This window comes from Dipodomys merriami, unplaced genomic scaffold (genome assembly GCF_024711535.1).
Source record: "Dipodomys merriami isolate MVZ:Mamm:240054 unplaced genomic scaffold, mDipMer1.0.p SCAF_3, whole genome shotgun sequence".
NCBI classification, from domain to species: Eukaryota; Metazoa; Chordata; class Mammalia; order Rodentia; family Heteromyidae; genus Dipodomys; species Dipodomys merriami.
In genome coordinates, this window is record NW_027204492.1 from 19,220,198 (window position 1) to 19,244,023 (window position 23,826).

At 47.2% G+C, this 23,826-nt stretch overlaps 1 protein-coding gene across 3 annotated transcripts in view; it reads right to left on the reverse strand.

Moving 5' to 3' along the window:
• Bcorl1 (BCL6 corepressor like 1) overlaps positions 1–13,659 on the reverse strand; it is an 80,670-nt gene extending 67,011 nt beyond the window's left edge. The window contains exons 1-2 of one of the 3 annotated variants that reach the window (XM_070039741.1): positions 13,539–13,659; positions 12,188–12,267 (exon numbers count right to left, since the gene is read on the reverse strand). The gene's annotated coding sequence lies outside the window, so the exon portion shown is untranslated. Of the gene's footprint in view, positions 1–11,191; positions 11,274–12,187; positions 12,268–12,798; positions 12,887–13,538 lie in introns of those variants that run through there. The other 2 variants (XM_070039742.1, XM_070039743.1) reach the window with 2 other exon arrangements.
• Positions 13,660–23,826: the final 10,167 nt, after the last annotated feature.

Consider the following 23,826-nt stretch of genomic DNA (forward strand, 5'->3'; position numbering starts at 1 on the left):
CTCGATCTTCACCCTCTGATCATTTAGTATCTCTCTCATACTCATAGTTTTTTCCAAGTCTTTTTATTTCTTTGCAAATGGCACAATATGATTCTTTGTAACGGATGAGTAAAATTTCATTGTGTATATACACCACATTTTCTTGATCCATTTGTCCATTGATGAGCATCTGGAATGATTCCATACCTTGGCTATGGTGAATAGTGGCTGCAATAAACATGGTTGTGCTGGTGGCTTTTCTTATGGTAGATTCAAAGAATATCTCAAATAGTGTAATTCCTTAGAAAGACAAAATCAAAGTTCAGCAAAATAAAACAGCAGGATACAGGTACTTGAAAGGAGTGGAGTAGCATCAGGGAGAAGGGTAGACAAAGTAAGAGGAAAAAAGGGGAAAATTGCAGACAAGAATCCAAGGTATATCCTATAAAATTAAGAGTGAGGGAAGGAGTAGATAGAGGATGGATGGATAAGAATGTTGAAAAGAGTGACATTGATTAAGATACATCGTACTCATAAACTGCCTTGTTAAATGGAAACTCCTTTGTACAGATACTTAGTGATCATAATAAAAATTAAAAAGGAAGAATAAAAAGATCTCTCAGGTATTTGCATATGAGGTCTAGGAGACTTAAAGAACAATCTTCTTTTCTTGAAAAATGCTATATCATAAATGAGATGTATTGAAATGGAGACACCAGAGGGCAACTGTCATAATCCATAGCAGCCAGGACACAGAAGGGATTCAAGTCTCATGCTATAATGATTCAATTCTAGAGTATGAGAGAGAGGGCATTACAGTTCGAGCCCAGCTTAGGTATAAACCTTTACAAGACTCTGTCTTACTCAATGGCTTGGCTTGGCGGTATATACCTGTTATTCCAGCTACAGAGGAAGCCCAATGGGTAGACACAGTGGAAAGAGCCTGTCATCCTTGATGATACAGGAAAACACAAGTAGGACCATAGAAAACCAGGCCAGGCTAAGCATAAAGCAAGACTATCTTGACAATAACCAAGACAAAAAGGAGGTGTAGGTGTAGTTTAAATGGTAGATCACCTGCCTTGCAAGCATGAATGAGGCCCTGAGTTCAATCCCTGGTATCATCAAAAATAAAATTTTGGGTAAGTCTGGCTCAGTGGTACATGCCTATAAGTCCCTCAGCTATTCCAGAAACTGAGGCATTTCAATTTTGAGGTAACATAGGAAGACTGTCTCAAAAACCAGGCATGTTAGATCATACTTATTATCCTAGCTACTTAACAGGCAGAGATCTCAGTCCAAGTCCAGCCATGGCCAGGTCAAATAGTTTCATGAGACCTCATGTTCACCAACAAAAAGCTGGGTATGCCGGGAATTGGTGGCTCATTTCTGTAATCCTACTCAGGAGGCTGAGATCTGAAGATAGTGTTTTGAAGCCAGCCATGGCAGGGAAGTCCAGGAGATTCTTATCTCCAATTAATCACAGAAAAAGCTGTAAGTGGGACTGTGGCTCAAGTGATAGAGTGCTAGCCTTGAGCAAAAGGAGCCCAGAAAGCCAGGCACCGGTGACTCAGGCCTGTAATCCTTGCTATTCAAGAGGCTGAGATCTTTGGATCACAGTTCAAAGCCATCCTGGGCAGGAAAGTCCGTGAAACTCTTTTTTTCTTTTTTTGGCTTGGGTGCTGTCCCTCAGTTCTTCAGCTCAAGGCTAGCACTCTAGAACTTGAGCCACTTGAGCCATAGCACCACTTGCAGCTTTTTCTGCTTATGTGGTACTGAGGAATCTAACTCAGGGCCTCATGCATACAAGGTAAGCACTCTACGGTTGAGCCACATTCCCAGCCCCCATGAAACTCTTATCTCCAACTAACCACCAGAAAATCAGAAGTGGCGCTGTGGCTCAAGTGGTAGAGTACTAGCCTTGAGTAAAAGAAGCTCAGAGACAGTGCCCAGACTGAGTTTAAGCCCCAAGACTAGCAAAAAGAAAGAAAGAAAGAAACAAACAAACAAACAAACAAACACTGGAAGTGATGGTACACCTGTCATCCCAGCTACAAGGGAAGTTTGTTATGGCCAGGCACAAAAGCAAGACCCTATTCAAAAAATAGAGCAAAAAGGACTGGAACATTACTCATCTGATAGAGCACCTGCCTAGAAAATACAAGCCCTAAGTTCAAATACCAGTTCTGTCCAAAAAATAAAAACACATTGAACCTATGGATTATTTTACTATTCTTGCTCTAACAGCAACTTCTTTTTCTTTATCTGCACAGTAGACAATCATAAATAAAATCAGGCCAGACAAAATAATAAGAATCACCTTCCAACTATCTATAGCTATAGCTAATTTTTAAACCTGGCTGACTTATGGACTGCCTTCTGCCACCATCAGTAGATGTGTGTTCAGGGAAGAGCTCCCTTTAATATTTGCCTAAACAGAATATAAATAGGCAGGCAAACCTGCTGGGGAGTGGGAGCAGGTAGAGAATAATAATGCATTTCTGAAGTCAAACAGAAATTATTAATTTGTCCACTAATCTACTGCTCTCAATTGGCTAGTCATCCATTTCTCCTTGTATTGGCATAGCTAACAGAAAGCCAACTGTTGGCACCAAAGTCCACTTGAGCTGCAGAGAGGAGATCTACTTCATAGGCTACTGATTATCTCTACTCAGAAGTTTGGTTTGAGGAACCCAGAGCTATTTGGGGTACTATTCTCCCCTATTCAATCATTGATGAACACCCTTGTCATGGAGTCATACCAGGCCCAAGCTTGATCTACTAGCTTTTGTAGAATTTCTAGATGCCAGAGAGAGCTGGAATACCCAAGCAGTCATCATTAAATACAACAGTCCTTTGCAGAAACCAATGGTTTTTTAAAATGTCACCTATGAGCCAGGTGCTGATGGCTCACACCTATAATCCTAGTTACTCAGAAGGCTGAGATCTGAGGATCACAGTTCAAAGCTAGCTTGGGCAGGAAGGCTGTGAGACTCTTATTTCCAATTAACCTCCAGAAAATGAGAAGTGGCACTGCTGCTCAAAGTGGTACAGCACTAGCCTTGAGTAAAAAAGCACAGGGACAACACCTAGGCCCTGAGTTCAAGCCCCACAACTGACAAAAAATGTTACTGATGGCCCAAAATGTTCTTAAAGTTTCAACTAGATACAAACTCCTCACTTCCCACCCTGAAACATTGAGCAGTGTATGTCACAGCCATTAAAGAAGCTACTACCTTCTACCTAAACATAGATGCAGTAACAAGTCAAGCTATCTCTGCCAACTATGTTGTAATGCTAAATGAGTAGTAATGCACAAGGAACATGGAAAATAAGGGCAGAAAATTAAGATAAGGAGGAAGGCACTCACTCTGCCACTATGTTTTTTATATAATGTAATATAAAAAGCAATGTCTCTAGGCATTGGTGGCTCACACTTGTAATCCCAGCTACTCAGGAAGCTGAGACCTGAAATACTGTGGTTTGAGCCCAGGCAGAAAAGTCTGTGAGACTCCATCTGCAATTAATCAGCAGAATGCCAGACTGGATGTGTGACTCAAGTGTTAGAGCACTAGCAATGAACAAAAGAGGGGGGGGGAAGCAAGAACACAAGGCCCTGAGTTCAAACCCCAATACCTACACACACACACACACACACACACACACACACACACACACACACACACACACACACACACACACAAAGTAATGTCACAGGATGTAGCTGAGTAAGAAAAAATGATAATATACTCCATTTACTTATTAGGAACCTATTATATTGGCCTGGTTACTATATAAACTTCATCTCATACAATTCTCACCACTCAAACATCTTATTTCTATTGTATAAATGAGAACACTGAAGTTCAAAAAAGTTAAGTGACTTGTAGTCAAGTGGCTCACATATATAAGCCTAGCTTCTTGGGAGGCTGAGATTAGGAGAAACATGGTTTGAGGCTTTCTTGGGCCAAAAAGTCCATGAGTCTCCATCTCAGTGGAATAAAGAGATGCTGCACCCCTGTCATCACAGATAGAAAAGGAAGCCTAAAATAGATAGATTTTGGTACAGGGACATATCTGGTCAGGAACATAGACCCTGTCTCAAAAATAACCAGTGCATAAAAAGGTCAGGTGATGTGGCTCAGCACTAGTGGTTGCTTAGTAAGTTCAAGGACCTGTACCACCACCACCACCAAAAAAAAAAAAAAAAAGTAAAATTAAATAACTTGGTTCCTGTCCTATAGGTATGAAGTTGAAGAGTAAGAAGTTTTACAGCTGTATATCTCCAAAGTGGTAGGTTAATTCAAATTCTTTGTGAAGTTTGAGAACTACTGTATTATACAAATTTGATCATAAATTAAGTTGGGTAAAATCTCATCATAAGCAGATAGGCTGGGCACTGGTGGCTCAGGCCTGTAATCCTAAACTACTCAGGAGGCTGAGATCTTGGGATCCCAATTTAAACATAACCAGGACAGAAAATTCTATGACTCATCTCCAACACCTGTAATCCTAGCGGCTCATAGGGTGAGATCTGAGGATCCAAGTTCAAAGCCACTCAGATAGTACAGTTTGTGAGACTCATTTCCACTAAATTACCAAAAAAGCCAGAAGTGAAGCTGTGGCTCAGGTGGTAGAGCACCAGCCTTGAGCAAAAGAAGTTCTAGGACAGCACTCAGGCAGTGACTACAAGCCCCAGGATCAGTACCTATGTGTACCTGCACACACACACACACACACACACACACACACACAACAACAACAACAACAACAACAACAACAACAACAACAAAGAGAGAGAAGATGTATAACCATTTCATGGATTCAAGTAAAGAGCACATTAATATTATCTAGGATCATATTAATGTAGTATGTACTTCAAAGAACTTAGAAAACTGAAAATCTGTTAGCTCTTCTTGTCCCAATACAACAGCATTATGACAAAATCCCACTGTACCCTTAAATGGCACTAAGACTATGATTTCCAGGCATACCTTAGTAATGAGGTAACCAAATTAAGTTTCTTAACCAACAGTGGATAAAAAGTCCAAAACTCAAAGCTCTCCCAATCTTTAGTACTCTCAATTCTTTGTAGCCCCTTGGCCTAAGGTCTTCTTCAAATCCAGATGAAGACATATCTGGCCTCACACACTCTAATGTGTGTGAAAATTACCACGTTACAAATAATAAATCATCTCTCTTCAACTTCATCACAATTTATTGCCCATGGAAAATATAACCTTGATATGTAGCCTGCAGTTGTTGTGGAGATTTTAAATGGTTTGTTTTTTGCTGGGTGTCAATGGCTCACATGTGTAATGTTAAGCTATTCAGAAGGTTAACACCTAGATAATCAGAGTTCCAAGCCAGCCCAGACAGAAAGTCCATGAGACTCTACTGTCAACTAATCAGAAAAATGCAAGACTGGAGTCATGGCTCAAGTGGTAGAGCACCAGCCATGTGGCAAGACAGCACATTGAAAGGTGAGAACCAGGGCCTATTTCAAATGTTTTGAGGGAAGAGTAGTTTCTGCTCAAGAAAAAAAAAAAGAAGAAACTAGAACAGCTTACTTGAATTATGATGAGGGGCAGAAACACAGAGGTAAATTTTTCTCTTGAACAGAATGTAATTTTAGCTCACCACACAAAGTTTTCATCATAAAACATTGCTTTTAATTTATAAACAGTAGGAAAAAGTATGCTTTAGAAAGACAGTTTCTACACTATTTCAATGATGACCATTCACAAAGGGGCATGAATATGGCCTGATTCATATAAAATACTGTCCTAGCAACCTAGTGGCAGAAAGGTAGATTGCTTATTTCCTCCTTCTTTAGTATTGCTGATGTTAAACATTCTGGGCAAACTTGGACTCACTGATTGTGAACTCGAGCACAAAGAAATTTCTTTCTTTTTGAAAACTTGAACACCTAGGGGCTTCCTTCACCCCCATATATTCATGAACGGCTTCTCCCCTTTTTCTTACCTATTTTATTCCAGCAATTCTCATTTTCCCAGCACTCTCTTCATTTCCCTCTAGTGTTCACTTTCCCACCCAAATTCAACCACAAATTCCTTTCTCAGAAAATCAGACTGTTGACACCCTATAGCCATTCTACTTCACTCCAAACAGCTCAGCCTAGAATCAATGACCCACTATAAATGTTGTCCAGCCCAACCCTAATTAGAGCCTTTCCTCCATACCCCTAACACTACCCTCCAATTCCTGCCCAAGGCTCTCAAGTCCCTGGTTCTTTATCCTGTTTCACTCTGGAATTTCTACCACTGGACTCCTTATATCTAGGATCCCTCCCACTTAGATACTGGATAACTTGGTGTATTCTTACTTTCCCCTTCTTCCAAAGTCATTTTATTTGCGGGACACTGACACTTTTTCCCATTCAGAATCTTTAGACTTTCTAATAGGGCTTGAACTCAGGGCCAGGGCACTGTCACTGAGCTTTTTTTTGTTCAAGGCTAGTGCTGTACCACTGAACCACAGCTTCACTTTTGGCTTTTTTGTGGTTAATTGGAGATAAAAGTCTGACAGACTTTTGTGCCCTGGCTAGCTTCAGAACAACATTCCTCAGATCTCAGCCTCCTGAGTAGCTAGGATTATAGGCATGAGCCACAGGTGCCTGGCCTCACAATGTGCATTTTTAACCTGTATGCTATCTCTAAGTTCTCTATTGCTTATGGATAAATATATTTACACTTTTCCCTAAATGTCAGTTTCTCCTCAAGCCTACCTTCCCCTCCAATCCTAGTAATCTCAGCAATAAAAAGTGCAAAGAGCCCTAAAGGTTCTCTAAACTTTCCTTTGGAAAATATCCTGGAGATTTCCAGATGCTGTTTTCTTTTCCTTAGTTGGCCCTAGTATGAGACCAGTGACAGTCACCTTCCTTTTCTCTTTACCGCCCAACCAATCCTCTTCCTGATTTGTTTTTGCATCCCAGTTTTTGTAGTATTAAAGTCTTTTTCTCCAAGGATTCTAGTTCTCTCAAAGAAGTACTTCCTTAATATCCATAACCAGATTAAACCAGATTAATCACATCATGAGATCTTCTGCTACCTGTACATAATATTTCTTTTGCTATTTAGTGAACCATATCATGAATAAAACAGAGCCCTCCCCTTGGTATAGCTGCATTTGCTTCCCAAGAACCTGTAAGCCAGTGAGAAAGAAAGGAATCCCTAAATCAAAAAATCTAAATCTAAGCCAGGTGCCAGTGGCTCACATGTGTAACCCTAGCTACTCAGGAGTCTGCGATCTAAAGGATTGATGTTGAGGCCAGGTTGGGCAGAAAAGTTCACTAGACCCCATCTCTAAAATAGCCAGCAAAAAGTGAGACTGGAAGCATGGTTCAAGTGGTAAAGTCAAAAATCTAGATTCCCACAAGTGTCTTTGCTGCAGCCACCATTTCATTTCTTCTGGAAATCCCCTCTACTTTGTCTAATCCAGACCCCAATACCAGAGCTTAGCAGCACCATAGGTTTCTTATGCCCTGCTCCAATGATTATCCTGTTCCTATTGCTTCATCTTAAAGACTAGTCTTATTCAACCCAGACTTCAGAGTCCTTTCCCTTTCCTCCATCAATGACATATTCTCTTCTTTCCACAGCCAGAGCAGAAGAAACTTAACCTTCTCTTACTACAAAGCTGGTTACAGTGTCAGCCTTGTTAAAGGAAATCTTTTTGTGCCAGTCCTGGGCTTGAACTCAGGTGCCAGTCCTGGGCTTGAACTCAGGGCCTAGGTCCTGTTCCTGAGCTTTTGTACTAAAGGATAGCAGTCTATCACTTGAGCCACAGCTCCACTTCTGGCTTTTTGGTGGTTGACTCGAGATAAAAAGTCTCACGGATGGGGCTGGGAAGGTAGCTCAGCGGTAGAGTGCATGCCTTGCAAGCATGAGGCCCTGGGTTCGATTCCTCAGCACCACATAAATAGGAAAAACCGGAAGTGGTGCTGTGGCTCCAGTGGAAGAGCGCTAGCCTTGAGCTGAAGAGCTGAGGGACAGCGCCCAGGCCCAGAGTTCAGGCCCCATGACCGGCAAAAAAAAAAAAAAAAAGTCTCACGGAATTTCCTGCCTGGACTGGCTTTGAACCACAATCCTCAGATCTCAGCCTCCCCAGTTAGCTAGGATTACAGGATTGAGCCACCTGGACTGGTAAAGCCAATTTTTAACAAGATTCCATACCCCAAGACGTGTAACTCTCATCCCCTAGATCTTCCTCCAGGGCAACTGTCTCAGTTCCCGTATCAAAGATGCCTGCCTACCAACAGCCTCATGATTCACTCAAGGTGGCCATGCCCCTCCAAAACTCTATAACCAAACTTCAGATTCTCTTAAGATATCAAAGCTCTGGTTCCTCCCAGTTTCCCCCAATCTTTCCTAATAACTTTGCTTCTCCACCAAAATGTTCAACTTTTTTTTTTTAGGATTATGCCCACTTTTATTTATTTATTTATTTTCAGTGGTGAGGGAGGATAAAATCCAGGACCTCATGCATGCTTAGCAAGTATTTCACCAACATCCCCAGTCCTGAGGATTACCCAATTTAATCCCTAGTGGAGTATTCCAAGTTTCTTTCCTACATGCTGTCATCTTCAATATCACATAGTGACATCACCATCCAATTTGAGTATCCTAAACTCTGCCCAAACATCCTCCATTGTGCTACTTACCATCTCCACATAGTAAGGCTCCCTCAATACCAACCTTCAAGGACAAGATAGACAACTTAGATGATCTTTTAACTTCCATTCCACCCTTGGAATTTTCTTACCAAATGATTTCACTCCCAATTCCAAACGCATTTCGGCTTTGAGAATAACCTTCTCAGCTGAAACAACCATGGGGCAAACCCGTAAAACCGAGAATGCACCCCCACACACACCCAAGAAGTCTCAGCAACGCTTTCGCGCAACTACACTCTACCTGTTCCACAGGGACGACCTCCAAATCGCCTTGAGAGGATTAAGCTAGGGCTCAAAGTTGCAGACCCCCTTCCCACACTTCTGCTAAGAGCCCCTACACCCTTGGCAAGGGCTGCCTGTCTTTGCTGTCTACTCTAGAAAACATCATGAATGAGTCTCACCACGTCGACAGTTAGATCAGCCACCACTGAACATTTCAAAACAATAAAACAAAAACATAGTGCTTCTATTGGGGGCGGGGGAGAAACGCAAGCGGAATAGAAGGGCATCTCCACTGGCCTATGCTGTTGGCCTCCCAGGTTTGCAGCGTGCTTCCCTCCTGCCTTTCCCCTCGACCACATCTTTCCCTACAACAATCTCCTGCACCTCCATAACGCGAAATCCCCAGCCGTGGTGCGGCGAGCTCCTCCCAGCCTTCCGGACGTCCCTCTGGCCCAACCTTCCTCTTGGCGGGACCCCGGTGAGGAGGGCCCCCTCCAGCGTCCAGTTTGCCACCCTATTCCTTCCCGGGCTTCGGGGCGCCTCTGCAAGGCTCTGTCCTGAAGCTGAACCTCGAGGAACCAAGCCCATGAGGCCCGTCGCGGGACCCACCCCCCCCCTTTCCTTTTCCCAGCACCTCGTCCTCCATGCACCCGGCCCCCGGGGCTCTTCGTCGTCGTCGTCCCGGCTTGTACCGCCCCCCGTCGGGGGCTCCACCCCCTCCTGCACCCGCCCCCAAGACGGCCCCCTCCCCACAGTGCGCTGCCTAAGCCCTGTGCCCCGGCACGGGACTCTCTTTGGCCTCCGTTCCCCGCCCAGAAGCGGCGGCGGCGGCAACGGCTGCGGCGGCCCCAGCAGGAGCAGCAGCGGCGGCGGCAGCGGCGGCGGCGGCAGCAGCGCCGCCCCGGCCCCGCCCCGCCGCCCGCCGGAGCCCCACGCCCCGCCCGCCCGCCCCGCCGCCGGACTGCTCCCCCAAGCCCACCACCAAACCCCCTCCTCACTCCCCGGCCGCGATCTGCTCGAATCCAGCTCCGCTGGGCCTGCTGTCTGTACCGCACGCCCCTTAGGACCGGGGTGGGGGAACCATGGTGGGGTTCGTGGCTATCCCTCTCCCTCCTTCTCCAAGGGCCAGGGGATTGCCCCTGAGCCCAAAACCCGGCCCCGTAACCAGAGCCTCCGTCCTTCCATCCTTTGGCTTCTCTTAGACCCCTTGCCTCCAGGCCTGGCGCGAAGCGGGTTGAGGGCTTGCACACCGGCTGGCCCCCCCACCCACCGGGCTTACCGGGGTTAGTAAGAATTGCCCCCATCTCATCCTCCTTCAATTTAAGCCCCCTCCCCGCCGCTCCTGGCCCAGCAGCCCCCGCCCCTAGAGCGAGGGCAGCGGAGCCAGGGCGCTCCGAAGTCATCCCCCGCCTTTTTTCCAGGGACTCGAATAATTGCCCCTGCCCCCATCACAGCACTCCCACTCCCGAACCCAGGCCCCACAACCACCTAGGGGTACCCCTAACCCCACGGTTCCAGCACCCCAGCACAGAGGAGAAAGCAGCCTTGAGAGAGCACCTCGTCGCACCTCCCCTCGAAGGTTGGTGGGTATTTTCTCCTGGTCCCTTCAAGACTTCACCACAGACACCCCCCCCAAAAAAAGCCTTTCCTCGCCCTGCCCTGTGGGCCATCCTCCCTTCTGATCCACGGATCCTTGGATCAGGGTTTGAGGGCCAGGTAGTTCCAAGACAGCACAGCCTCCACCTCCCTTTCCGAGGAGTGGGGTAATTCCTTTGGTTCCCCCCACCCCAGGATCAACCGACCCCCGTTTCCATGGAGACCCCCGCCCAGCCGAGAAGACTCAGATCGCTGCGAACAAGTCTCACCTGGCTAAGAGAGAAGGGGATCGAGAAGGGGGTAGGGCAGGGCAGGGATGGGGTACGAAGGTGGGAAGTGGAGGGGAGCTATCCCGAAGGGAGGGGCGAGGACAGAGCGAGCTCCCGGGAGCGCTACGTCCGGGGGCACCGAGAGGACGGCGCCCCCGGGGGGCAAGCAGAACGGCCGCCAAGCGAAGAAGGGACAGGGTTGGGGAAAGGCTCAAGATAGAAAGAAGCTGGTGGGGGAAATACAAAAAAGCCGGGGAGTCAAAAGGGGTGGAGGGGTTGGGGGAGAGGAAAAAAAGACGCACCTGTTCCCGGGTCGGCTCCGCGGGGAGGCTCAGGCCGCCACCCGGGCTCTCTCTTACCCCCTTGGAACAACCCCCCGCCGAATACTGCCCTGATCTGGTGCCCCCATCCGCCCCTTATCGCCACCGACCTCCTTCTCGTCTCTCTCCGCGGCGGCGGCGATCGGACTCTAGGAACTGAGAGGAAGAAGGGAGGGCTCAGCAAAGCGGAGGAGAGACAGAGCCACACACTGGCAGCAGCCGCGGCGAGCGAAAGAGTGAGGGGGAGAGCGGTGTGTGTGTGTGTGTCTGTGTGTGCGAGCGAAGCCTGGTAGAGTGGGTGCCGGTCGCAGGGCTCGACGGGAAGTGGAGTCCTGCCCGGGCCGCCAGTGGCGCCATCGCGGGCTTCAAGAGACTACAATTCCCAGAATACAGCTAACGCGGGGGGGGGATGGGGAGGAGGAGGCGAAGGGAGGGAGCGAGCAAGAGAGGGAGGGACGAAAGCAGGGAGCAAGCGGCGGCGAAGGGGGCAGAGCCAAGCAGCCCCGGTGACACTGGGAGGGGAGGGGAGGAGGAGGGGATCGCAGCGAGAACCGAGCGGATTCCGGAGAGCGAGGCAGCGGTGGCTGCAGCAAGCCGGGCAAAAAGCTAGACTCCAGGAAAGGCGGGGGCACTCAATTGGCTGGGCTGCAAGAGCCCCCCACGCCCCCCCTCCGACGCCCCTTAAGAGGGAGGTCGAGGAAAAGAGATCATCAGTCCGCTGCGACCAGGGTTTTTTTCTCCTTTTCTCCCAAGCTCTCCACCTAATGCCCCGACCTGACTTTCTCAGGCCACTGGTTCCTGATCTAGTGTACAAAACCCGAGACCCTCAGATCTCCCCTGCCGGGCAGCACAGAACAAACGCATTCAGTCTTCTCCCAGGGGCTTGAGGGAGGCTCCCCTCGCAAGCAGGGCGTGACTCTCCCATTCTTCCCGCCCCCCCCCGTCGTCGCCACCCCCAATCTCCCTCCCCGGAACCCCTCCCAGAGGCCAGGGCTCGCCTTTCTCTCTCCCCGCCAAGGAAGAGTCCCTCCGGGGGCGACTACCCACCCCCCACCCTTATAGTGGGCACTGACCCACCCACATCCCCTTAGCGTCGTCCCTCTCACCGAAGTAGTAGTGGGGGCGACCCGAGTTGTACTGGTGGCTACTTTCCTTCAGAAATTAGCTGTCCTTCGCCATACAGACCCTATGTAGAGATAGAAAAGCACATTAATGTTCTCGTCTCCCTCCCCCCGGGTTTAGCTCCCCATGGAAGTAGCTCACTGTAAAGAGAGGTTGGTAGTGGAAGTGAACTGGGGGTGAATCCCAGGACTCTTAACTCCATTCCAGCCCTGGAATCGTACGGATTCGTCCCTTTCCTTAAAAAACCATCTAATAGCTGAAAGGAGAGGGTTAAATTATCTGAACCCCAACGTCCACGGGACTAGAAGAGACACTACCTTGTAGGAATAAGATACGAACTAGATTGCCCCCACGGAAGGAAAAAAAAGCCCCCCCCAACCCGTACCCTTAGGAGAGTCAAATGGCCGAGAAGGAGGGGGGGCAGTAGGAGTGCTAAAGAGTGAAAGGATTGTGGCGGGGAGGGTCCTCGGCCCCCAGAGAGCAGAATCCAGATGCTAAGAGGTGGGTGGGTGGTGCGGCAGAATTGCAGACCCTGTCTTTCCCTGCTTTTCCTGGAATCCCCGCCGAACACCGTCTAACACTCGGAGTTGCTTACCAATCGGTCCCCTAGCCCCATTTGTGCGCATGAGGCGACCAGAGCCGGGCCGGGAAGCTCGGGCACAAACTCCGCGGAAGCTGGCCTTCGCCGCCGCCGCGCTGCCGCGGGCCTCCCTCCCTCCGCTCGCGGCCCCGCCGATCTACCTTCGCCCCCGGCCGAGGCCAGACCCCGGTCGCAACTCCACGCCCCTACTCCACCCCCGGCTCCCCCCCCCCCTTCGCCCTCTCGCAGCGGGTCCGGCCCAGCCCCTAGCGCCGCCCCGCCCTATCGCTCGGTCCAGAGCCCAGCAAGTGCCCCGAACTCGCCCCCCGCCCCCACGCCCAGGCCAGTCCAGCCGGGCCTGGTTTCCCCCTTCTGCCGCGCCCCGCCCCCGAATCCACGTCCTACTTCGCCACCCAACTCGGCCCGGTTCAGGTTCGGCTCGCGCCCATGCCACTAGATTCCCCGGTTCGGTCCGGTTATATGGCCACCCACCCTGCCCTTGCCTGGGTGCCGGCCTGGCTCACTGCCTGCGCTCGCCCAAGCCGGCCCAAATGCACGGTCCCGATCCGAGGGCCCGCCTCGGTCCCAGTGGCATTGCTGCGTCTAGCCACGAGGGCTCGGATCACGCAAGATCCGAACCCGCGCGAGGTGGGGGCCGCGGAAAGCAAGTTTCTTTATCTTCCCCCCGCCCCCAAGAGCAGGGCCATGCCGTCCCCTCGCCCCACCACACACACCCCGTTACAGCGCCCCTTCACCTGGGCAGAGCCCCCTGACCGCTGTCGCAACTTTGCTCTTCTCCACGCCGCCTGGGAAGCGGGCGAAGCGGGAGGAGGAGGGAGGGGGCGGGGGGGGGTGCTGGGATCAGGCCTCTGGGCTTCAGGAGGACACGTGGGGGAGGAGGGGAAAAGGGAGGAGGAAGGGGGACAGGCCTGCCGTTCTCGGGGCTCCCCTGCCAGCCCTGGGGAAGCCAGAACCTTACCAGGCAGCCTTAGACCCCGCACCGGCCACGGGGGCAGAACAGAGCCACCTTCCTCCGCCAGCCCCGGGCTCCAGGAAGAGGGGGGGGGGGCAACGTTGTTCGGGATCGGAGTGCGATCGTTTTCACTCTTGCCTTATGCGTGACTCTCCAGGTTTTGCCCCAGTCTATGTAGAAGGGTGTGGGGAGGTCTTGGTTAAGAAGGGACGCCCCAGTCAGATGCCCCGCCCCTTCTACGGCCCCTCATTTCCCCACCCTGGGAGACTTCTGTGCGTGATTCTGGCGCTCCGGCACTGCGTTGACTGCAGGCGCAGCCCCAGCCCCGGCGCCCAAGTGGGACAGGTGCTGGAGAAGGGAAAATGCCCAGGCTTTACGCCTCTGGACTGGGGGGGGGGAGTGGCAATCTTTCGTGGCAACCTCGTGGGCTACGAGCCCCTTGGGCTACTCTCTATGGATAGCCCCTTCCTGAATGTGGAAGCATTTGAATGTGCGGGAGTGGGAGGGGGGAATCGAAAGACTCAAGGGAGGAAGGAGGAGGAGGGGGCGATAGGTCTGTAGAGAGGGAAGCTTGAACGACTCCGGAGGCAAAACCTGGCTCAAAGAAGACTTGCCTTCTGCCCGCTTTCCCCGAACTCGAGAGCCACTAGTCTGAGCCCCTGACCCTTACCCTTTACCCTAACGACTCCCTGCCTGGCCACAGGAATAAATCTTCATGTGTGTTTACATCCCAAGCTATCCCCGGGACTGAAGGGCAGAGAGGCTTGCGGTCCACATTTGAACTCTAAAGACTTTACTACATTAACTCTGAGAAGAGCGGCTTGCGAAGGAGCTGAAGCTGCCGGCCAACTTACTTTCAGTCTTAGGGTGTTTCTTAGTAGCTCCAACCCTGAGCTGGTGGTGGGGACTTCAAAGGCATCACCTCTATCTACAGGGTATTTGGGGAGCTGCCTAGCAGTTCCTGGAGGTTTCATTGCTTTGTAAATGGAATGTAAAATGAATAGCAGGACTTTGAAAAACATGTATATGTGAAGATATATCGATTCTGTTTATTACATAGGTATCTTAGAAAGCCAAAGGGTCATTTGCAGTAGAAGGAAGTCCTGAGGGATTAATGTCTACTTCCTCCCTGCCTCCCCCCCCCCAAACACACACACACATACATGCACACACATTAGGCCCAGAGGTTCAATCTTTAAGCTATGGGGTGTCTTTTCCCTTTGGAAAGACTTTACAGATGGCAGTTGAGACTTGCCTTAGTATGTCTCCCTCACCTGGACTGAAAGATGTGCATGATCATAGGAGCAGCTAGCTTAGGTGGCAATGGCTTTGCCTTACTGGAGGCCTGGTGTTCCTTGATCCCGTCCTCACCAACCTCAAAATCAATTGCCAGCAACGTGGACATAGCCTTGACCATTGCATTTTGCTTTGGGAACAGTTTCACTGGCTGTTTTACTTGGCCATACTTGCCTTTCCGTGCATTAACTTCTCTCATACGTACTTTTTGTGCATTCACATACACACTAGTGAAAAAGTTGTTTGACATAAATTGCACCAAGGGAAAATAGAAGATTTGGAAATGATATGCTTAAACTGATCAACATATTAACTCAAAATATATTCCTAAGGGGAAAATCCCTTCCATGGGGCCTAATAATGCTGATCCACCGATTCTGCCTTAGGTTGACTGTCTTTACTGATTTTAATTAATCTAGCAATTGCTAAATCTCTAGTTCTCTCAAGGTCCTAGGATCTAATGGCTATTTTGTTGCTTGGTTTGAGGTGGAAATGGATTTTGGACATTTGAGTTTGTACTAGTCTGTGCCTCACCATTTGCCTGCATCATTTATCTGGCAAAATGAAGGTTGGGGCAAGTTGGTTATTTCCTGGCTGAAGCTTTAGCTTCTCTGAGTCCTTTCCTGTTGGGGGTCAGCTTCCTGCCCTACAGGAGGTGATGGAAAACCAAGAAGCAGGGTGGGGACAGCTGTGGGAAACCTTGTAAAGAATGAAGATATCAATGGCTTTTATTTAAGGCTAGAACCACAACATAACCATAATAAGAATACCTTACTTTTGCACAGTGCCAAATCAGAGTGTTGACAAAATCGTTTCACTTGTGCGATTTTACCGTTCTCACTACAACTCTTGATTTGGTCATTTGAGGAAACTGAGTCTCTGAGTGACTTGTTCAAGGTCACGTGGCTGGCTAATGAGTTCCAGAGCCAGGAACTATTGGAATGGTCCTACCTGTACCTCCAGAGTTCTTTACAAAATGGTTTAGGACCTCCATTTAATGCCAAAGTAGTCTTGTTCTTTCTTAATTATTTCTCCCACCAATAACAGCTACTGATTCAGGCTAAGACACTCAGAGAGGGACTGTGGTGCCATGGAAAGTGGACTATTTGAGGGGAGTTCTAAGAATCAGATCCTAGTCCTATCTTGTCAACAGCAGTGAGACCTTAAACAAGCCCTAGCATTGACCAAGTAGTGCTAGCCTGATGGCCGGTACTATGTGTGGGGCCTACTCTGCCTATGGAAGTCTATGTACCTACCCTCCTATCCAATGAGCATCAAGTGAGGAATACAAGAGTTATTCGTATTAGGGTTGGTATCACAGTCTCCCTGGATATAACATAAAGACCTTGAGGTGATACAGGCCTGTGCTCTGTGCTCCTGAAGCTTATTAGATAACACAGGGTATTTGAGGGTCCCAGGGTAATTTAGGCTCCACATCAACCTCTGACTAAATCCACAGGATAATTACGTTAATTTTCTGCTTTGTTCTGCAATCAGAAGCCTTGTCTCACTAGTAAAACTGCATAGTCTTATGACAAAATAAAGAATCCCACTGATTTAGATCTTTAGAGTTATCAGAATGAAACAAATTTGGAGTTTCTGGTTGTCTCTTTATTCTCAAAACCTCAGTCAACTGAAGGTAAAGTCAGGTGTGGAAAGCAGTCAGGACAGCAGAAGGGTTCATTCTGTCACCCCAGTTGAAAAAGGACAAGGGAAAGAAGATACAGAAAAATCCTCACAAGCCTGGGAGGGAAAAGAGTGTTTGTTATAGGCTACCATGTGTGATCTCTAGTGTTCCACTTTAGGATCCAGGGATGCGGTGGAGGAAGGGTTCCTTGCCACTATTTTCTATTTGTAAATCTCAGCAGTACAAGTCCTATCGCAGGGGCTTGCCTCTGCAGATGCATTCCAGCAGTCATCTGAGGGCTGAAGACTCGATATTGGCTCCCTGAGAACAAACAGCTTGAGGAAGGCCTGGTCTCTGCCCTCTCAAAGCCCTGGGTCTAAATGGGGAGACAGCATGTCTGGTTAAACTTAACTCTGTAAACAACCAACAATCTTTCTGGATTTTATAGCCAAAGGAGAGGAAAAGAGGATGGGGGCTGAAATTACCCCCCAGAGGCCTCACCAGGTCAAGCCCCAGGTAGAGGAGATTCTAAGAAATGATCTACCCTCCTGAAAAACTGGTTGTGGCTGGCCACTACATGACAAAACCAAGTCCATAGGCTTTCACCATGTTTTCAGGGCTCTCTCTGATCTGTTTCCAGCCTCTTTTCTTTCCACATCTCTCACAAGCACTCTGTTCCCACCAAATCCGCCCCCTTGCTATTCCTTGGACAAGATAAACTTTCTCAGCTTGGTGAAATCTCACTCAACCAGTATATAAACCCTCTTTCTCACTGTCTTCCCTAACCACCAACCCCTCCCTGTACAAGTTAACTGCTACTCCTGGGTACTCCCTCAATGACCTCTTTCCTCTCTCAACATCCCCTACCTTAGCACACAGAGGCACCTCAATAAATGTTTGTCGAGTAAATGAATGGATGATCCAACTATTCTTTTATTTTTTGTCAGTCGTAGTACCTGAATTCAGGGCTTGGGCCCTGTCCCTGAACTGTTTTGTTCAAGACTAGTGCCCTGCCACTTTGAGCCACACAGCTACACTTCTGTTTTTGTTTTGTTTTGGTTTTTTGGTGGTTAATTGGAGATAAGAGTCTTACCAACTTTCCTGATGCGGCTGGCTTGGATCAACAGTCCTCAGATCTCAGTCTCCTGAGTAGCTAGGTTTACAGACGTGAGCTACCAGTACCCAGCTTTCCAACTATTCTTATATAAGTGTGGGAAAGCTGAGGTCCAGACGTGTCTTCCCTTTTCACCAAAGGCTTATTTTTAGGTCTTGGTGGCTCTTTTTCTCTTAATTTACTGGCTGTGTAAACAACCTCTGAAGTTAGGTAGTCAAGGTTTGGAGGTCAGGGAAAGTGATAAGAGAGGTGTGGTTGATTGGAATATATTGTAAATGTGTGGAAATGTCAATTAACATCCCCCCATATAATTAATGTAAGCTTATAAAAGTGTTGCAGCCTGGCACCAATGGCTTATGTCTATAATTCTAGCACACTGGAAGCTGAGCTACAAGAATCATGGTTCAAAGCCAGCTCAGGCAGATAAATTGGAGAAACTTTTATTTACTAGCACAAAACTGGTGGTGGAGATGTACCTCAGTTGGTAGAGTGCTGGCCTTGAGTGGAAAAAGCTCAGGAACAGCAAGAGGCCCTGAGTTCAAACCCCAATACTGGCCCCTGTGTGCATACACACACACACACACACACACACACACACACACACACACACACACACACACACACACACACACGTTTACACAGAGGAAAAACATAGGCAAGTCAGACTCAGAAAGAATAGGCATGGTTTGAATCCTGGTTCATATCAACTTGGATACTTTTCTCTAAACCTCATGTTCCTCTTTACAAAATAGTGGCTAATTAATAACTTCTGTAAATATTATAAGGATCAAATGAAATCCTTGTAAGTTAGGCACTTAGGTTTGAAGTTTATACTTTTTGAGTGAAAGGCTTTTTTCCATTTGTTTAAGTTTTTTAAATTGTTATTGTAAAGGTGATGTACAGAGGGGCTCCTGTTTCATAAGTCCCGTAATGAGTACATTGTGTCATCCCTTCCTTTGCTCCCTCCCAGTTTTCCCCTCCTGTTAGAATTTTTCTTTTTTTTCTTTTCTTTTCTTTTCTTTCTTGCTTGCTTTCTTTCTTGCTTGCTTTCTTTCTTTCTTCTTTCTTTCTTTCTTTCTTTCTTTCTTTCTTTCTTTCTTTCTTTCTTTCTTTCTTTCTTCCTTTTTTTGTAAGTCATGGACCTGAACTCTGGGCCTGGGCACTGTCCCTCAGCTCTTTAGCTCAAGGTTAGCACTCTACCACTTGAGCCACAGCACCACTTCTGGCTTTTTCTGCTTATGTGGTACTAAGGAATCGAACCCAGGGCCTCATGCATGTGAGGCAAGCACTCTGCCACTGAGCCACCTTCCCAGCACAGGATTTTTCTTGTTAAGAATTCAAATTTTATGTTTTGGAGGTGTGGGTCAAGGGGTAGTGTGCCAGTCAATGAACAAAAGTCTCAGATACCAAGTTTGAGTCCCAGTCCCAGACCAAAAAGAGAGAGAGATGGGGCTGGGAAGGTGGCCCAGTGGTAGAGTGCTTGCCTTGCATGCATGAGGCCCTGGGTTCGATTCCTCAGCACCACATAAGCAAAAAGCCAGAAGTGGTGCTGTGGCTCAAGTGGTAGAGCTAGTGACTAGCCTTGAGCTGAAGAGCTGAGGGACAGCGCCCAGGCCCAGAGTTCAGGCCCCACGACCGGACCCTAAAAAGAGAGAGAGAGAGAGAGAGAGAGAGAGAGAGAGAGAGAGAGAGAGAGAGAGAGAGAAAGTTCAGATTTTCAGAGCATTGACTGCATTTGAGCACAGAAATAAATACCACAACATGAAAATAAAAAAAAAAGAGGTATCAAACTAGGGATGTAGCTCAGTGGTAGAATTCTTGCCCAGTATGTATAAGGTCATAGGTTCAATTCCTAGAACTGCAGGAAAAAAGAGAAGTGTACTTTTGCAAAGAGAATGGAATAATATCCAATAAGGCCTTTCCATAAAATTACTACCTCTTCTCTAAAAAGGGCTAAAGAACACGGTGCCAGAGGCTCAAGCCTGTAATCCTAGCTACTCAGGAGGCTGAAAACTGAGAATCATGGTTCAAAGCCAGCCCAGGCAGGAAAGTCTGTGAGACTCATCTCCAATTTACTACCACAAAACCGGAAATGGCACTGTGGCTCAAGTGGTAGAGCACTTGCTTTGAGCTGTAGAGCTCAGGAACAGTGCCCAGGCCCAGAGTTCAAGCTCCATGACTGACCAAAAAAAGAGGCTAAAGAATATTGAGAATAAGCTGGGCACTGGTGGCTCATGCCTGTAATCCTAACTATACCGGAGGCTGAGATCTGAGGATCTCCATTCAAATCCAGCCCAGGCAGGAAAGTCCGTGAGACTCTTATCTCCAATAAACCAACAAAAAAATTATTGAGAATAGAACTCAGATCAGGAGCCCATGTGACTAGTACAATTGGAGTGGTTACATTCATTTGTTGCAGTGGTGGTTCTAAATAGACTTAGGAATCTTCTTAACAGGCTTATAATTGAGGTGCCTTGGTGAACTCATACATACTATTTTTTTAAACACAGGACCATATTGTGTACACAAGACAGTCTGAACTCACTTCATAGCCCAGGCTGGCCTTGAACTTTTTTTTTTGTTGTTGGTCATGGGGCCTGAACTCTGGGCTTGTCCCTCAGCTCTTCAGCTCAAGGCTAGCACTCTACCACTTGAGCCACAGCACCACTTCTGGCCTTTTCTGCTTCTGTGGTGCTAGGAATCGAACCCAGGGCCTCATGCATGCAAGGCAAGCACTCTACCACTGAGCCACCTTCCCAGCCCCAGTTCTACCTCTTTCTACTGTTCTTGCCTCTGAGACGTTCTCCTATCTATAAACTCCTGGCTTCATCTTCCCTATACCTTAGTTCCACAACCCCTCTGGGAGCAGGTATCTTGCTGGAGAGGCAGTGTTCCCCTCAATTCCTGATAACACTTGAGAGGGAAGCACTCCAGAAATACATTGGGATTGACTGACCAGTAGGTAGGTGCTCATGCAGACAATGTGGCATGAGTTTCCTCAAATCCTGCCTATTATGGCTACCACACCATTCCCCAAAACAATACAGTACAGTACACTATCTTTCTCTCTCATTTTGAGATAGGGTCTCTATATATAGCCCACTTCTCAAACCAGTTGCCTACATGAGGCTCCAGCCTGTTCAGCAGCCATCTTGTCTCAGAGTTACTAAGGGTCTGGACAGCATGGACCATGTTTTGCTGGGTCCTCCACATGGCCCAGCCTAGAGCTTCCGACACTAACAGCATTGTATAAGCACATAGTTCCACTGCTATAGATACCTCAGTAAAGATATCATTCTTATTTTGGGGGTGTGTGTTTATATGTATTCTCATGTGTCTGCTTTTGCTTGTTAAACTGCAAGGGACTCTAGAGAAGGACTTTCTGCAGAAAGTCAGATGATGGTTCAAAAAATGAACAAAAACCTGGGATTTGATTCCCCCCACCCCAAATCCAGGAAATGATTGTTCTGTTTTTGATTTACAACCTATGCTTTTTACAACAACAACAACAAAAATTAGACTGTAATAGATATCTGAATTTCCAAGGGGTGCGGACATGGAGATTGCTAGAACTCATCTTTCACAGCGCTTGGAGGTGTGCTTGCCCAGCAAGCGTGAGGAGCTAAGTACAAACCCCTGTACTGCCAAATAAAAAGTCATATTTCAGGTCTAGAGGTGTCGCTCAGTAATAAAGCATACGTTTAGCATGTGCAAGGCCATGGATTTGATCCTTCTCCACCGAATAATCAGACTCCAAGTCACCTTTACCCTCAGGATTGATTTCTGTGTGTGCCAGTACTTGAACTCAGGGCCTGGGTGCTGTCCCTAAGCTTTTTCATTGAAGACTGGCACTGTACCACTTGAGCTACAGTTTTACTTCCTGCTTTTCCAATGGACAGAAAGTCTTACAGACTTTTCTGCCTGGGCTGGCTTTGAACCTGGATCCTCATCTCAGCCTCCTGAGTATCTGAGTCATGAGCCACCAGTGTTCAACTATTTTATTATTTCTTTCCCAAAAGTCATATGTCACTCAGTATATGCCAGATGCTGTTCTAAGGATTTTAAAAATAACTCAGGTAATACTCATAACAGTCCCATAATGTAGATACTATGATTTTCCCATTTTATAAATGCAGAAATTAAAGTACAGGAAAATTCAGTGACTTACCCAAGGTCATCCAGTCAATAAGTTTTCAATTGGAGTCTAATTCATATAATATAAAATTAATCATTTTAGGGCTGGGAAGGTGGCTCAGTGGTAGAGCGCTTGCCTTGCATGCATGAGGCCCTGGGTTCAATTCCTCAGCACCACATAAGCAAAAAGAAAAAAGCCAGAAATGGCGCTGTGGCTCAAGTGGTAGAGCGCTAGACTTGAGTTGAGGAGCTGAGGGGCAGTGCCCAGACCCAGAGTTTAGGCCCCAGGACAGGACCCCCCCCCCCAAAAAAATCACACTCAGTATAAAATTAATCATTTTAAAGGGTACAATCAGGTCAGTGGCACTTAATACATTCACTACATTGTAAAACCACAAACTCTTTCTAGTTCCAAAGCATTTTTATCACCCTAAAAAGAAACTCCATTACTTGTTCCCCATTACTTTCTTCCTCTAGCCTCCCTCTTTCTTTTTGTCTTTCTCTCTCTCTGCAGCTGTCTCTCTCTGCCCTTTTTTTCTCTCTCAACAGGGTCTTACTATGTTAGGATGACCTTAAATTCAGATCCTTCATGCTTCAGCCTCCCTAGTGCTGGGATTAAAGGCATATGCCATCACATTCATCGTTTTATAGATTTACCTGTTCTGGAAATTGCATTGAAATTGGAGCATATAATATATGGCCTTTTGTATCTGGCTTCTTTCTGTTAGAATAATGTTTTTGAGGTTCCTCCATGTCACAGCATGTATCTGTACTTCAGTCTTTTTGTTTGTTTGTTTTGTTTTTTTTTTTTTTTTGCCAGTCCTGGGGCTTGACCTCAGGGCCTGGGCACTGTCCCTGAGCTTCTTTTGCTAGAGGCTAGCACTCTACCACTTGAGCCACAGCACCACTTCTAGCTTTTTCTGTTTCTGTGGTACTGAGGAATCGAACCCAGGGCTTCCTGCAGGCTAGGCAAGCATTTTACCAGTAAGCCATATTTCTAGCCCCTCCCTACTTCACTCTTTTTATGGCAGAATATTTCATTGTCTCATGGGCCACAATTTTCTTATTTCCAGCTAATAAGGTTTTGTTGGTGGTAGTGGTTTTGTTTGGGATTTTTGTTGTTGGATGGTGGACACAGGGTCATTTTTTGTAGTATAGGCTGGCTGAAAACTTACAATCCCCTGCCTTAGTTTCCTGAGTACTCCAACCAGTAAGTTTTGAAGTCAGGATTTGAATCCAGGCAGTCTGACTCAAGTTTGTGCTATTAGTCTTCTGCATTCAAAATACTTGTCCACTAAAACAAGATATATCTGCAAATAATTAATTTGCCATTTAAAATTTACCACATATGCTAGGTGTATGTGTGATGTGGTACATGTGTATACTCTCAGCACTCAGGAGGCTGAGACAGGAGGATCATAAGTTTGAGGCTAGACTGGACTACATAGCAAGATTGTTCCAAAAAACAATATCAAATACATATAAAACTTCATTAGAATTTCAGGTCAGCCTAAAATGGCCACACTGAGGTCATTAAATTTCTAGCCAAAGCGGAAAAAAAACCCACTTGATATTGATATTAACCTCTGTAGCCTCATACAGGTTTATGTGCAGTTTCACAAGATTTTATGAAATATGATACATAATTCATAGACCTTCACAGAAGTACTCAGAGCCTTGGGAGAGTCTGATTTGAGATATATTGACTACACATCTCTATAAGACACGTCTTCAACAAGAAGATTCCATCAACTTGCTCTGTAGATTATACTCCCAATCCAGAAAGTGGGCTCATGGAAAGATTTCCCATGGCAGGCAGCTGAGCAAAAAAGGTGGAGGTTTACTGAATAAATGAGAGTATCCAAAATCCAGAAAGTCTCCCTGAGTGTTGTAGTTAAT